The following is an 11,381-nucleotide window of genomic DNA, read 5'->3' on the forward strand; positions in this document are numbered from 1 at the left end:
GAAAGAGGGAAAGTTATTCTTGTATGATTGATAATTATTAAGTAAAAGACCAATTGTTACAGCAACCTGGTCTCCTCATCTATTCACGGGCTCTGGGAATTCTGACTCTGGTATACACGGGTTACATTCCTGCACTATATGCCAGTTGCCCTTTTAATATCATAATTCCCCAAGCTTGATAATAAATAAGGCAATTCAGCTAACACTCATCCTGGTCAGGCCGTCTGTAGCAGACTCCAACCACAATACTGTTTGTCCTTCCTTCCCTTATCCTCACCCAGATACTTTCTGGGCTGCCACCTGCCTCCTCCAGTATATCCTAACAAGCAAACCCTTTCCTCGCATACAGCACTACTCCGCCGCCTCTTCAACCCTTTCACTTTTTCTTGAACAACTCATATCCCTACTACATTCCAGTTGTGGGAATCAACCCACCAAGTATCTGTAATGCCTTATACTGGCTTAGTTAAGGAATACGGAGGAAAATGACTAGAGAGAAAGAACTCGCTTGATATCTCAGCTCACTAGCAACCTGTGTATGAAAGGCATAGAAATAAACATCTGAAATTATATTACGTTAGCTGGAAACCTACTATAAACTCTACAACTTTTTCCCACCATGTGGGAAATTTACAACCTGCCTGTAAATACAACTTGTGGCCACTTGTGCTGGATATCAGAAAGTATGATGGAGGTGTCAGGTTCCTGCCCTCACATGTGCCTTAAATGTATTAGTTGTTATAGGTTATTGTAGGGTGAGATATCCTGTGATTCATCTGTGATAATTTAAAAAATTGATACATCCAGACCAATATTGTTATGTACAACTGAGCTGCTAAAGGGAAATCAAAGGTGAATTAAGAGCATATATACTTTGCTGCTGTAGTAGTTTTTGTTTTTCTCCACTCTCTTTCAAAAAAAATTCTTATTGGCATGCAGTATGAGAGGTTTCTTTGCCAGCCATTTTAGTTCTTACGTTTAAGGCCCTGAACAGCTTGGGGGCAGGGTACTTGAAAGAACTTCTCTCACACTATCCAGCCCGCCAGTTAAGATCTGTCTCTCAAGCTCAGTTCTCTGTGCCCCTACCTTCAGAAGTGGGGCAGATGGTGAATAGAGACAGGGCATTTTCTGTGGTGGCACCTTACCTTTGGAATGTCCTCCCTCTTGAAGCTTGCCTGGGGCCTACTTTACTTTCTTTTTAGGCTCCAGGCTTAAATGGATCTTTTCCTCCAGACTTTTAATTAGGGTTTTTATCTTACCAGCCTTTGAATAGCCTGCTTCTGTTTTATGGGTAGCTTTTATACTGCTTGTGTTTTAATGGTTTGTGTTTTAATATTGTGTTTTTTAATTGTAAACTGCTTCAAGCGGGAGTTTGAAAAAGTGGCATAGAACTATTCTAAATAAATAAATAAATACTCTTGGCTCCTCCTTCCCTAAACACCTGGCCTCCCATGCCCATACCTTGATCAGTCTTCTCTCAACTTCCTCCCTGCTTCCTCCCTGCCTAACCTATTCTGCACTCCTCTCTGTTGAATGCTTCTTCCCCTGTTCCCTGGACCATCATTCAGTTCACCATCTCTTAGACTCATCACTACTGTTACCCTTGCCTGTCAGTAACCAACAGACTCGCCTCTTACAATTTTCTGTCTTCCACTTGTTGTGTTCTTACATAGACCACGCATGTGGTCAGGTCCGCACATGGACACGCGAGCGGCCCAAGCTTCACTCTCAAGACAGTAGACCGCACGGATCCTAAAATGCACCTATCGGGCAGCCAGGATCCGAGAGTAACCTATGGGATGTGGGGTGCACTGTAAAGAATCCTATCACGGGTGTGGGTGTGTGCTTGGATGTGGTTTAGAATGGGGATTTAAGCAGACCTCCGGTCCTGCTCTCGTTGTCTGTATCCGAGCTGAATTACAATAAGCTCATGAGCTGATTTCACTACCTCATGTCCGAACCCAGTACATTATACACTTCAGTAACTTCAATACTGTGAACAACTCCATGATACTACAGCAACTCAGCAATGGAAAGCAAGAGGTTGCAAAGAACAGTGGCAGCCAGTTTTTAGCCTTTTCCGCTGTCCTCCAGAAGAACGTTTATTAACAGTGCAATCCTAAAAACCTTGATTTCAATGGATTTAGACAGGTGTAACTCTTTAGGATTGCAGTGTTAGGAACTATACCTTCCCTGGGTGTCAGGGGCCTCTTTTAGCAATTCCTCTGAAATATATTTTAAGTATATTAAATAAACAAATAAGATCACAAGCTAAACTCTAATATTTGGCTTTAATTCATCTTAATTAACTGAAATACAAATGTTCTGTGGTACCAGAGCATTTTAGATTGGAGTGCTCTCCTTTTTCCCCAGTTCTTGCTAAGAGAGTTTTCCCCTGGCAAGTGTATGAAAAGAAAATCCAAGGAAAAAAGAAATCAGTGCAGGCAGAAGAAATTTTTATTTTAGTGCATATTCATAGAATACTTTAGACATTTATTAATGCCACAGGCCATGAATTATGAATTATGTATAGCCTTTATGTAAACCTTATATGACTTGAAAATTTACTTGTGCTACTATTTGTTTAATAGGGTAGTTGTGGAAGATATGTAGCTAAAGACATCCTTTAGCACAACTTGGCAGCTTTAAAGGCTCATCAGTTTTAGATATTTTTTCTAGTCTCTATGCTGAATGGTCTTTAATATTAATTTGTTAAAAGTCATAAATACTATTTGTGTAGCTTAAGTATACTCTTTTTCTGTTTATGAAAAAGCAAGAATTTAAAAATGTTTTTAAGGCAACATCAGCAAATGGATTAATTTTCAGATGGAGCTGTCATTTACTGACAGTAAACCTTTTGGAATTAACATATGCTAGATTCAGCAAAGTATCTTGATTTAAATTTCTCCACAATGTGGCTGAATTCTCTATTTGGTCACCACAGGTATTATTGAATTATTTTTACTTTCTTTTTTGTAAGCCTCTTTGTAGGACAGGTGTGGAAAGGTGGGCTGTAAATTTGTGAAATAAATAAATAAATGTGAGTTGTGGTTTGCAGGGTAGCTGAGAAAAGAGGAGAAGGGGGGGGTCAAAGCTCCAGGGTCGCTGTTCAACATAGAGGACCATGGAGCTGAGCAAGTAACGGGCTGGATCAGGGAGGGTTAAGGAGAAGAGAAGAGAAGAGAAGAGGAGAGATTGGATTTATAGCCCGCCCTTCACTACCCAAAGGAGTCTCAGAGTGGCTTACAAACTCCTTTCCCTCCCCCTCCCCACAACAGACACCCTGTGAGGTAGGTGGGGCTGGGAGAGCTCTGACAGAAACTGCTCTTTTTCCAGAACAGCTGTGCCAGAACTATGGCTTGCCCAAGTTTTCTGATTATTTCAACCCATCCCAGTTTTGTCCACATAAGCGTTTCCTGTCTTTGACTGAAGTCTGCAGGGTAAGCCAGCAGAGTTTTCATTAGCTGCTAGGTCTAGGACAGGGATAATTGATGCTGCATTTGACCAAGCAAGATGTGGTTCCAGCAAAACCTGGAGGTTGACAGAGGATTTAAGTACTCCAAGGAACTGTGTTCAAGCCCTATCTTCTTAGAAGAGACAGCTGGCACTAAAGGTGCCATGCTTGATTTCAGAGGTGGATGATCTGGCATGGCTGGAATGCTTCTTGACCTCTGGGAACTTGAGATGGCTTGAGAGACCTCAGGTGTGCAGCTGGTTCTGGGTAGCAGGTTTGGAGTCTGAGAGGAAGGCAGGGCTACCTTACAGAACTGTCCCAATCTCTGAAGGGGTCTCCGTAGACATTGAAGAAGGCTTCTGAAGATGACCTGACTGTATCTTCCTTATCAGAGTCTTCAGATTCTCCTTTTGGTGAGGAGGAACCAGTATCTTCATTCCATGACAAAAAGGAACTATAAATCCCCCAGGTGCAGACTGTAGGTAAGAATTTGTGTCAGGTTATCACTGAGACTTCTTATTTGGTAGCAAAGGACTATGCAGTTATGGTGCCTCCTACTTCTTGTCACTTCATTTTTAGGAAATTGTATATAAGTTCCAAAAATTTCACAACTTATTTTATTGCAATCTCAGAGAACATTTAAATATTCTAACTGCATTAGCAGGGTCCAACACCACTGTGGACAGGTGATGCCAGTTTCATGGGGGAGACCGTGGCAATTGGGCCAGCAAACTAACATTCTCCCAGCCATGCAGAAGCTGTTTATTGGTAAGCATGCCACAAGTGACCTAAATCAGGTTAATTTTCATTTAATGCACCGGGGTTGAGCTGGATATGTATGCTTTTGTGCCTGTGTTGAAAGACTGGTGATAGAGCTGCCCTTTCAGAAGGAGTGGGTCAAAAAATGTCAGCGTTATTGTTTTCCCAGCACATTTCCAGTTGAGACAGACCCTTTGAAGAGGGTGAGGATAGCAAGGGAGAATGGGATTTATGCACATGCATTAAGGAGTGAATGCATCCCTTTGTGGATGATTTACAAAGGGGCCCTACTCACAGATGAGGAGAGATCTGATATAACAATTCATTGTTCTGACACACATTGCAATCATGATGTGCAGTTTTTAATGTATCATGTTACATTAAGCTTAGCCCATGGTCCAATACCGTGTAACATAAATTTTTGTAAAGGGAGAAACATAACATGATGCTGTCTTTTAAAAGACACACACTATTTTTTCAGTTCACATCCCTTTTCTCCATGAATGCCCAATTTGAAAATCAAGGTGACAGACAAAAGTGGAGTGAATGAGCATCCACAAACCAGCATATTTTTCTTGGGTAGTTTTGCTCATTCTCACCTGTAGTCAATGACTCCAGTCAGTTTTTATGTTGCAATGCATGAGCAAAGCTGATGGACATATTTTTTTGTCACCCCTAGTTAGACTTTATTCAAGGTCAGCCAAGGGAGACCTAATAAGGATTAAGACAGTAAAATACACTGAAATTAATCACAGAAGTATTTGCTGCACAACACAGAAATGTTTTTTTCTTATATAAGAATTTGACAGTATCTGCTTTAAGAATATTTATGTTAATGATGTTTCTTCTTTGCACAAAGTAGAGAAGATATTAAAATACAGCCATTGTGAAAGTAGCAATCCTGACCCTTTAAATACCGTTTAAACAACATTTTAAGAAAATGTATCGTAATGGTAGTTAAAACATTGAGATTACACCATGGCATATTTTAAAAATCTTAATAAATTTCAGCAAAAATACAATGTGTTCTTCCAACTGCTCTTTCATAGGGAATGGATGAAGAGGTGTTTCCAAGAGACTACTAAAATTATCTAGATACTGTTCTGTCGGGCAGCTGTGCCCCACAACAATCCCTAAAGGATTAATCCTGTTCAAGTGATAAGGCTCGTGCTTTGGGATCCAGGATACAACATGTGCTGATCAATCTTGCTGTCCTTTAACTGATTCTCAAGTGGGATAGAATGGAATCAATACACCTCTAGTCATGAGGAAGAAAGTCCGTGACTGCCAGGTGCAGGTGGAAAAGAGAAAAACACCATCAAACATTGTATCCTACTGAAATTAGTAACATTTCTAGTAACAACAAACGGCATGTGAGCTCAGCACTTTGTTTATGGTGTGACCAATGTTCCCTCTAAGGCGTGGAGTCTTCTGAGCAAAAATTCTACTTTGTGAGCTACGGGCATTAAAGCTGTGAGCGAGCGATTTGGTTACGGCATCAATTAGTTTGCTCTGGAGCCCTCCTCCCTGAGCTTAGACAAAAACGTGTGAGCTGGAGGCTAGAAAACTGTGAGCTGGCTCACACTAACTCAGCTTAGAGGGAACACTGGGTGTGACCTATAGATTTGAGAGAGTGGCACCATCTAGTTGCTCTCAAAGTTCTGATACCTCCCTCCTTACCCCTTTGTGTGTCCTACAATTTAGAATTCACTTATCAGAGAAAAATGGACCACTACTCACCTATCCCTGGCAGGGAGTTGCACTAGGACTCTGCCTGCAGTTTCGGTTTGGGGTGTTCCATGGAGCTCTGATTCTGCAAGGCAGAAAAGGTCATGACACAGCAGTAGCAGTGGTTGGAACAGAGTTGCTGGTAGTCACCTAGAAATGTGCCTGTGTTCTTTGGTCCCCGCCCCCCCCCTCCCCGCACACCAGCATAACATTGTTCTAACCCAGAGGTGATGTTTAATCAGTTGATCTCCAAGGGGACTCCTCTTTTTGGCACTGGGTCTACTTACCGTGTACAGGAAACCCCACTTGCAACTGAAGGGAAGAATGGTTGTTGAGCCAATGCATGTTGCAGGATTGTACGAGACATATGTAGCAAACATAATTTAAAGCATATCCTTCACCTGCTTTTAAGATAGAAAAGCCAGTGTTATAGAAATAATTGGCTTGGATCACAGTTTAGGCATGCCAGCCTCCAAGTGGGACCTGGGAATCCCCTGGAATTACAGCTCATCTCCAGGCTACAGAGATCAGTTCTCCCTGAGAAAATTGATGCTTTGGAGGGTGGACTCTACAGCATTGTACCCCACCAAGGCCCCTGTTCTCCCCAGGCTCCATCCCTAAATCTCTAAGAGTTTTCCAACCTGGATCTGGCAACCCAGCTCCCCATCCCCCACCAGTGGCTGGGGGGGATCCAGCAATAGGGTTGCCAGGCCCTACCTATTGCTGCAGCAGGGGAGTCCTGGCCCTCCCCGGGATTTCTTCAGCGTGTGTGCAAATGTCTCCCGGAAGCGCTGTCATCGTGTCGGGCACATTAGGGGTGTCACCACTATAATTCGAGGAAAAACCATAGAGTCACGTCATCATGTCGGGCACGTCTCCACGATCCCGGCACTTTGGGGGTGGGGTTCCCCCTGGCAGCCCATTGAGCAGGCAAACCCCTGCCCCCCCCCGGGGGGACCTGGCAACCCTACCTAGCAACCCTATGCACAATGCACAAGCAAAAACCTAACTGGACTTAGTGCTGTTTTACTTGAGCAATATGTTTTGCACCACCTAGCACTTTCCTGCCTATTATTGTGTGTGTGAGAGTGTGTGTAAAGTGCTGGTAAGTCACAGCTGACTTGTGGCAACCCCATACAATGCACAAGCAAAAACCTAACTGGACTTAGCTTCTGAGATCAGATGAGATGGGGCTATATTATACCATTCCACATCAGATTAGATGGGGCTATATTATACCATTCCACATCCCCTATTATCTTGTAGTGGCCAAAATTTGCTTTGCACAACTTCTTGCAAAAGTGGGGAAACTGCACAGGATATGCTGTGTTTAACTTAACACAAGAAGTCAGTGCAAGGATTTTTCTACACACTTCCACTTCCTCAAGGACTCTAGTGTGTCCTTCTGGTGGATCCAAGCTTCTGTTAATACACTTTTAAATGCTGATTGTTATATTCATATTGGAAGCAATTTAATCTCCTGTACATTACTGTAATACAGATATTTTATATGCTGTAATTGAATATTGACACAAAAAAAATTAAATGCCCTCTTAAAAAAAAAAAGTTTATATAACTAAAAACTATCTCACAAGAGAAAAGTTGCCACTCTCCTGTATCCTTAAAAAAGGCATCCAAATTGAAATGTAAATATATTTCAATACAATTATATTTCATTAAAAGGAAAATGATTTATTTTAAAAAAACATGGGGAGATCTGAGGTTCAGTTTTGCAACAACATCTTTGATCAGTAATAGTTACTATATTTATTTGCTGGTTTGTGGGTTGGTTGCTTTCCAAATACCACATGGGGCATGATAGGAGCTTGAGGATTCTGTATAGAAAATGTACCTCGTCCCAATATGTATGAAACCAACATGTTCCTGTCTGCTAAGCACTTGCAGAGAATGTGCCTTCACTGGAAAATATCACCCCAGGTGTACAGCCTGTGCTAAGGTTTTGCATGGTTTTCATATGTGGCCAAAAGGGGAGGAATCCCTTTGTCAGTATTTAAACTTTGCATTCAAGCATGTGATCAGTCAAACCCACACAGATGGCTGTTGTGCTTTCAGACTCTTTTGTTTAATACCTTATGTCTAATACAATAAGGCCCTCTGCAAATAAACTGAGGATTAAAATGAAGATGACTGTGGTTATTACTGAATTGCCACAGGTCAGAATTGCAAAGGCTAATGTGACATTTAGCTAATTACTTTTTTAAAAAAGAACAAATTATAGATATAATTATGAACATGTGAATGTGCAGTCTCTCTTACATACAGGGGGGAATGGGTGGGGATTGATTGTGAATCCCACTGTTAAGGATGAAGGCTGTGTAACAGAAGTGCAGGCTGTATACTCTAGTACTACAAATCAGGAGTGTAAAATCAATAATGATATTGTCATTCTTAGGATTGCACTGAAAATTGGCTGCAGTGAAATAATAATGTAAATAGAAGCTCATAAACATTCTATGACATCACAGCTCAGCTAGGTAGTATTTACCAATAGCAAAACTTGTATGTTATAAATCTAAAAAGGGAGGCCTGTAAAATTTAACAGAAAGCCTTTCTTCTAGCTATGGGTTATGTGATTTTCTTTTCATTACATCTTGTACGCTCTTTTCTTATTCAAACACAAAGATTCCCAGCAGCAAAAGAAACTATCAGAAATTATTCCAGAGGAGTGGCTGTGGCAAAAAGAAAGACATCTGATGCTGCTTGAAAGATTTGGTATAGAAAAAGGCACACGTCAAGGATGCCCATTATCTCCACTTCTGTTTATTCTTGCGATGGAGGTGCTGGCCTATAAGATAAGACAAGATCCAAACACTGAAGGACTGAGAGTTGATGGAGAAGAATTTAAACTTAGAAGCTATGTAGATGATGTTGTTTTATCAATTATGGACCCCCACATTTCATTGCCATACATAATAGAACAAATTGAAAAGTTTCGGTCCTTTTCAGAATACAGAATTAATGGGGGGGAAATAATTACAAAATTTTAAACACGACAGGAGGAGGATATTGTTAAGAGAATTACAGTATGTGAAATAACATCAAAAACAGTTAAATATTTGGGAATACACCTGTCTGAACAAAATAATACACTGTTTAAAAACAATTACAAAACTACATGGACAAAGATTCAAAGAGATTTAGTAAAATGGTCTAAACTAAAATGATCATGGTTGGGAAGAATCTCCACATTAAAAATGAATGTACTACCAAAATTGAATTTCCTATTCCAGATATTACCAATTTCCATACAAGAAAAAACTTTGATAGACCGGCAGAAACAAATAAATGCATTTATTTAGAATGGTAAAAAACTAAAAATTAAATTCAAAGTGTTGCAGGATGAAAAAGAGAGAGAGAAGGATTGGCAGCTCCGAATATTAAGCTATACTATCAAGCAGCCAAACTAGTCTGGATCACAGAATGGATTAAAAACTCAAATGATAGACTAATTAAACTAGAAGCTGCAGGGATAGAGAATGGACTGCATTACCTTCTCTGGACTGAAAAATTAGCTTCAAAGAATAAAGGACAAATCAAAAGCCACGTAATTAGAGACAGCTTATTTCAGACCTGGTGATCTTTAAGAAAAAGAATCAGCCTCATGATATCTCCTATTATGTCACCAATGCATGCATACCACAATAAAAATGAGGGGACGAAATGATTTTTTAACGTTTTTAAAAAACATTTTTTTACATTATAAGCCTCTCTGAGACCGCTTGTGAGATAGGGCAGGGTATACATTAAATAAATAATGACAACAACAACAATAACTTATACAAAGATATGATAAACTCAAAAGGTGAAATTGTAAGCCACTCTGAGACTCCTTCAGGTAGTGAAAGGCAGGGTATAAATCCAATCTTCACTTGCCTAGTATGTGGTCAGTGTACCCAAACAAAAATAGTAACTTTGGAAGCATGGTGTAACAGACAGCTAACTGTTAATGCTTTATACCGATCTGAGAACATTGATTGACAGGTTCTACTGTTGACCTGAGGGGGTGGCAATTTCGAGGGGCAGTTAAGAAGAGTGAAGGATCGAAGAGGATCCTGAAACAGGGAAGTGGAACTGGTAGTCCTCTGAGGGAAATATCTCCTTGGAAAGGGGGGTGATCCCTATCAAATGTTAAAGAAGGAAAATTGGAACCTGTGTGTATATTCCTGCCTCCACAGATTTTAATACTTTTTGAACAAATAAGCTTATGCCTGTTCATCTAAGGACTGGCAGCCAAGTGGTCTCTCTGTATATGTTTAAACAACTGACGGGACAGACAAAGAAAGGAAGAGGAAGAAAAACTTTTCTCTCAATGTTGCAAAAAATATTTTTAATTGTATGTGTGGTACTACATGGTCTGAACGTTATACACTTAATACAAAATACTATGCTTTACCCTGGCTTCTGACAATCTATAAGCGTTTTCCTTCTTTCTCTAAATCTTTGCCACATCTCTCATCATAAGACAGAATGGCTGAAGTCTGAGGGGAGTGCATGAATAGGAATGAGAAGTATACATGGCTGTCTGAAAATTACTTCCTAACATCCTTCTCCAATACTAGAACGGTGACCTTTGGCCATCAAAGTCTTCTAAAAGGACTAAAGTAAACATTTAATGGAAGTGGAACAATAATGGGACATCATTCTGGTAAGTACAGCTTGGTCCTGTACAGCTAGTTTTACAGTAATGCTGTTACTTAAGTATTTATTGGTCTCTCAAACAGCTAGGAGGGGGGAAGGTACATTTAAGGGAACTGGCTAGTCAGCACTAGAGAAAGAATATACTATAGATTACAATAAAATAAAACCAGGCCTATAGAAATGTTTTTCTTGTGGCATATTCTCCAAATACATTTCCGCTTGCTTACAAGTCATGATTCAGAGGACTGTGAGAAAAATTATCTCCATACAGAATTCAGTATCACAAGATGTTCCACCAGTTCAGATGGCTAAGCTTGAGCCAGATCCAAGGAGGTTAGGTCTGCCAAGAAATGTTTGCCATACTAACAAAAATGGAACTTCCATGTCCAGAGGCAACATCTCTTTGAATACCAGGTGCAGAGAACAACAACAGGGTAGGACTGTTGCTGGTGAGTTTCTCAGAGGAATCTGCTGGACTAGATGGACCTTCTGTGAAACCCAGCTGGATAGTTCTTAGGTTCTTTGGCAGATACACATGTACTAGCACAAAAAAGAATTCTCTGGAATAAATAGCAATTAGCCAGTTCCCTCATGTGCCATTAGCATACCACCCAGCCTGCCACAGTGGGGCTGCATGTAGCATTTGTGATGAGGATGAATGTTGTATGCAGTGTGTGTGTGTACGTGATGCAAAAATTATGAAGTATGGAATGCAGAGTGTCTTTTCTGACTATGAACTGTGATAGGTGTGTGCATAATGCTGCAAATTCTTAAACCTACT

Source organism: Gekko japonicus, unplaced genomic scaffold (genome assembly GCF_001447785.1).
Source record: "Gekko japonicus isolate JY-2015 unplaced genomic scaffold, Gekko_japonicus_V1.1 scaffold206, whole genome shotgun sequence".
NCBI classification, from domain to species: Eukaryota; Metazoa; Chordata; class Lepidosauria; order Squamata; family Gekkonidae; genus Gekko; species Gekko japonicus.